The sequence below is a fragment of the Jaculus jaculus genome, chromosome 3 (assembly GCF_020740685.1).
Source record: "Jaculus jaculus isolate mJacJac1 chromosome 3, mJacJac1.mat.Y.cur, whole genome shotgun sequence".
NCBI lineage: Eukaryota > Metazoa > Chordata > Mammalia > Rodentia > Dipodidae > Jaculus > Jaculus jaculus.
The window spans coordinates 116,205,807-116,211,806 of NC_059104.1; positions in this window are offsets into that span (position 1 = coordinate 116,205,807).

The window sequence follows — 6,000 nt, forward strand, 5'->3', positions numbered from 1 at the left end:
AGTTCTTGAAATTCCCCTTAGGTAGAGAGAGGGATCATCAGGAGTTCAACATGTCTCAGTAAAAGTTGTCAGCCAGGCATACTGTTGCACACCTATAATCCCAGCACTCAGTCAGGAGAATAAGAACTTCAAGACCAACCTTCCCTGCAGAGTGAGGTCAAAGCTAAGCTGAGCTATAAGACCCTGTCTCATAAAAACACAAACCTAAAACAAGAACTTTTCTGTCTCATGTTTGAAACTAAAAATTATCTTTAAAAATAATAAAAACAAACTAAAAGTAATAAAAACATATTTGGAACCATCAACATTGGTGTTTTGAAAAACAAAAATAAATAAAGTATAAATGTTTTTCCTACATTAATGTCCATAGGAACCACTGGAGATTTTGTTAGGGAGCCAGCTCTACTTAGTAGATCGTGGTTTGCCTAATGGAGCTCCAAAAAGATCTCAGGTGATGGCAGTGCTGTTATTCTGTGAACCACATTTTGAGGAAGAAGGGCCTAGAATGAAGACTACTTTTAAACACTACCACAAAATCGTCTCATTATTATGGACTAATGAATAAAGAAAAGAAGCAGTCAATACTTTCTTTTATTTTAAATACAACTTTATTTATTTGAGAGAGAGAGACAGAGAGGCAGAGGAAGATAGTGACAGTGTATATGGCTGTGCTACTAGGGTCTCTTGCCACTGAACGAACTCCAGATGTATGTGCTCCTTTGTGCATCTGGCTTTACATGGGTACTAGGGAATCAAATCCAAGTCATCAGGCTTTGAAAGCAAGCACCTTTAACCACTGAGCTATTTTGCTAGTCCGCAGTCAATATTTTCAATGATACATTCATTCCAGATGAAGACTATGGGATTTTGCAACTTGCTGTATGAATAAATATCTGGCAGCAGTCCTAGAATTTTTTTTTTTTTGTTTGTTTTTTTGAGAAAGCAATGAAAGACTTGAATCATCATTTAGAATAGAGTAGCATGGTCACACCAACCTCAAAAATCACACCATTAAATTAATATTATTTGAATGATAGTGACTCAGGATTTTGGGATTCAGAAGCGCTCCCCCAGTATATGAACAAAGTTTGTGTTCTGTCCTACACTTAATAAAGACAGACTCAGGAAAGACAAATTATGGATTATATTATTAAGTTTATTTAGAGGAAATCACAAATTGTGGTGTTTATTTAAGAGAAGTTGGGATTTAAGAGAAACAGACTTATGGAGAGATCAGAGAAAAACCATGTGTGTATGGAAAGTAGAACCTAGGAGCTTGTGAAGGGAGGCTTAAGGGGAGCTGGCATGGCATCTGCCATATGCTTTTCCATGTAGGGAAGAGGGTAAATAGTGAGGCTCAAGGAAAAATGAGAGGGCAGATATCAAAGCACAGACCAAGAGATTCAGAGGAGAAATGAATAATGAAGAAAGTTACACCAAATGGTTACCAAAAATTTAAAGAAATTAGACAGGTATCAGACCTCGAGTTAGTGAAAGCACCCCTGTGATAGAACTGGGGCATAAAGAAAATATGCACATGGTAGATTCACAAACCAGAGGAAAATCATGCATGTAATCAAAGTGAGAAGTTACCCCAAACTATAAAAAAGAGGCAAGCAGAAAAGTTCTACCAGACCAAGAAATAGTTTTGTGTTCTCCCCTTCACCCAGCCAGATTGGGTGATGGGGAACTCACATGTGTACCTGTGGCCCAACTAAAGAGAGGCAGAGCCCAGCTGCAGAGCCAGAAAAGAAAGAGTGGAGCAAGGTAAAGCTGGGTGGAGTTTGCAGCAGGAAGAAGACAGAAGCTTTTATAAGCAAGGGAAAGACCTGATTGGTTGGTGGGTTTGGAGGGTAGATTCCAGAGCCACCTGTCTATGTAGCATGCTAGAGACTATAGGATTCATCAGACACTGTAGATAAGTCTCAGTCAGACACTAGTTCCATTCTGCCAAGAGTTCTGTTCTTGTGTCAGGGTGAGATGGCATGTGGGGTCATACCTCCTAGTTCTCTTTGGGATTCATTTTTCAAAACTGCCTTAAAAAGCTAGCTTTCCCTTATCCTCCTTCAATAGTATTTTATATTTCTTCAAAAACATTTTGTCCTTTTATTTTATAGTTATATAACTTATACAGTTTAAATTTATTGTTATATTCTACACAATTGAAAAAAAATAGATTGACTATACAGTACACAAAAAATTTATTCCTAAGGCCAGGTATGGTTGGCGCAGGCCTTTAATCCCAGCACTGGAAAGCAGAGCTAAGAGAAACACTGTGAGTGCAAGGCCATCCTGAGACTACATAATGAATTCCAAATCAGCCTGTGCTAGAGCAAGACCCTGCCTCCAAACAACAAGAACAAAAAATGGAAATTTATTCCTTAATAAAGGTACAGACACTACACCAGTCTTAAAACCATTGTGTAAGTCTCCCGGAGTCTCTGCCTTCGCTTGCCAACCTCTATATTACCCTTGCCACTGTCACCATCCCGCCCAGTGCATTTCCCAACATCTATTCTTCCCGGTAGCTCCTTACCTGAGATCCATCATCAAATTCCTCTCGTAACATCCATGTTTTTTTTCCTTCCTTTGCTTTTATTTATTTATGTATTTATTTATTTTATTTGCAAGTAGAGAGCAAAAGAGAAAGAGTATCTGAATATCAAGGCCAACCTCTCCAAACTCCATGTGCCTGTGCCATTTTGTGCACATGGCTTTATGTGGGTACTGTGGAATTGAATCTGATCCAGCAGGCTTTGCAAGCAAACTCCTTTAACCAATGAGCCATTTTCTGAGCACCTTGTTTTTTCTTGTTGCTTTTTCTTTCTTTCTTTCTTTTTTTTTTTTTCTGAGGTAGGGTCTCACTCTAGCCCAGGCTGACCTGAAATTCACTATGTAGTCTCAGTGAAGCCTTGAATTCACTGCAATCCTCCTACCTCTGCCTCCTGAGTGCTGGAATTAAAGGTGTGCACCACCACATCCAGCTCTTGTTTTTAGGTTTTTTTTAAGTTTTTAAAAATTTTATTTATTTATTTTCTATCAGAAAGAAAGAGAGAGAGAAAAGAGACAGAGAGAGAATGGGCACACCAGGGTCTCTAGCCACTGCAAACTAAATCTAGACACATGAGCCACTTGTTCATCTGGCTTAGGTGGGTCCTGGGGAATCAAACCTAGGTCCTTTGGCTTCACGGGCAAATGCCTTAGCCACTAAGCCATCTCTTGGGGCTTGATTTTAGTTTTTGAGAAAAGATCTCACTCACTCTTTAACTTAGGCTCACCTGAAACCTACCATGTAGCCCAGACTGGCCTGCAACTCAAAGTAATCCTCCCACTTCAGCCTACACAGTGCTAGAATTTTAGGCGTAACCCACCACTCTTGGCTGTAATGTTTTTTATACACTTGAATGCATATAAGATGCAGTCTTTATTGTCTGTCTCTTATATGTCAAGACAAAGACCTTATCTTTTTCATAATGTTGCACACCACGCATGCTTAGTAAATATTTTCTGAAAGAATAAATAGAAGTAAAATTTGGTTTGCTACTTCCTGAGGGAGTAAGAAACCTACTATGTTTTCACATTAATGAGTTAAAGAAGAGTTAAGAGTATAAACTAAGCTGGGTGTAGTGGCCCATGTCTTTAATTCCAGCACTTGGGAGGTAGAGGTAGAATGATCACTACAAGTTAGAGGCCAGCCTAGAAATGGAGTGAGTTCCAGGTTAGCATGGGCTAGAACAAGACCCTACCCGAAGAAAAAAGAAATAAATAAATAACAATAAAAAATAAAGAGTATAAACTGATATAATATTCTTCCCCATGTAATTTGATTCTAATATTGTAACTTGAAAGCCTGACTCATGTCCTAGAGAATCTGCTGAAAAGTCTGCATTTACCCTAATTTTCCAGAGGTCTAACTGTTGAGGTTAAAGCTTAGAGACTTTTCAAATAATGCACAAAGTACATGGTGATTGCACTTTGGTTGATGCATCATCAGAACTAAAAATAGATGGGAAGGAGGCTAAATCTTTGCTTGAACCTCAAGCCAAGGATGGCTAAACACAAGAACGAGCTCAAATGTGGCTAGCATTCACCTTTCTACTACCCAGGGCAAATTCTGCAGTGCGTAGAGTCTCCTGGCCTCAATTTTCTGGTTTGACTTTGCCCTTCAGGTTTTCTGTTATTTTTTATTTGCTTTTTAGACAAGTTGGTTTTCTCTCTATGTAGCTGATGATGACCTTAAACTCCTGATCCTCCTGCCTCTATTTCCCAAGTCCTGCCACTAGAGGTGTGTGTCACCATACCTGCTTCTACCACTCAGTTTTGGCTAACACTTTCCCTGGGACTGGAAGGCAGAGTGATGCTCAGATTTGGGGTGGGGTGGGGGGGGGAACAGGACAAAACCTGAAATACAACATTTAACTTTATTTGGTGAGACTAATTTTCTGTTCTACATACAGAAAGAGCTATTAAGACCTTGGCTAAATTAACCAGGAGATGGTATAGGGTTGAAGTACAGGTTGGGCTTGGAAAAAACAAGTGGTAGATAAAATGTATTCCATGTGACTTCATCCCTAACATACAAATATAACTGAAGAGTGGACAAATGCAGTTTGGGAGAATGACTTTGAGAGAACAAAGCCAACTGGTGAAATAGACATGTAGACTTTTATTTTATGTTCTTAACTAGCTACTTAATTTATTATTAGAACAAGATGTTCTTACCCTACAAGCCCTAGTACCTTGTAGAGCTCAGTGGTTTTGGAAGATAAGCTATTCATGGTAGAGCTTTAACCAAGCATCCCTCAACTTTAAAGAAAGTAAACATTTGGAGAAGGGATCTCTCTTCTAGTTCCTGCAGGCCCCTTATTTTATTCTCTAGAAGCACAATCTACACTCCAGGATCAACATGATGTTCTTATCTTTGGATCTTTCCTGGAATATCCATTCCAAAAGAAATGAATCATTTCTTGAATTCTCATGCAGATATTAATTTTGTTTTTTTTTTGTTGTTGTTGTTGTTTTGTTTTTCAAGGTAGGGTCGCACTCTGGTCCAGGCTGACCTGGAATTCACTATGTATTCTCAGGGTGGCCTTAAACTCACAGTGATCCTCCTACCTCTGCCTCCCAGGTGTTGGGATTAAAGGCATGCGCCACCATGCCCAGCCAGATATTAATTTTGAAAGAAGCCTTCCCAGTCATTTCCAATGAGAGTAGCTGTCCACCCCCACCGTTCTCCTCTAGACTCACTTTATGTCTCCTTCAGGCTTGATGGGAAACTCCATCCACATTCTCTTAGTTGATCATATCCCAATGAGGATGGTTGTAGAAATGTGGAATCTTAAACCTATAAAATAGTGTCTGAACAGAGCCCCAGTTGTGTGGTTTTAACTATAGGCACTTCTCCTTTGTACATTTTATAGACTTAGTATCCACATTAGACTCTTCTACTTGGAGATAGAACATTAATAGTCTGTATATCTATTCCCTTACTTAGTCTCATACAGTATGTGCTCCAATAGTCACTACACTCAGCTGACTAAAAATGGCATTCTCATGTAAGAGCCAAAGGAAGGGTAGGATTCCTTACAACATGCTCCCCCCAGACACAAAATGACCTGGATACCATGACTTCACAGTGCCTGACACTACCTACACAAGACCATCATAATAGGAGGAAAAGATCATGACATCAAAATAAAAGAGAGACTGATTGAGATGGGGAGAATGGAGTTTCAAAGGGGAAGGTGGGGGTATTACCATTGGATATTTTTTTATAATCATGGGAGTTGTTAATAAGAAAAAATCTTGAAACGAAAAATAAATGGCATTCTCAGTAGGCTATGATGACACAGGATTGTAACCCCAGCATTTGGGAGAGAGATACAGTAATCATAATTTCAAAGCCAGATTTGTTAAATAAGATTCTGCCTCAAAAATAACAACAAAAGGGCAGGGTGGGGTGAGCTGGAGAAATAGCTCAGTTTATAAAGCACTTGCTAA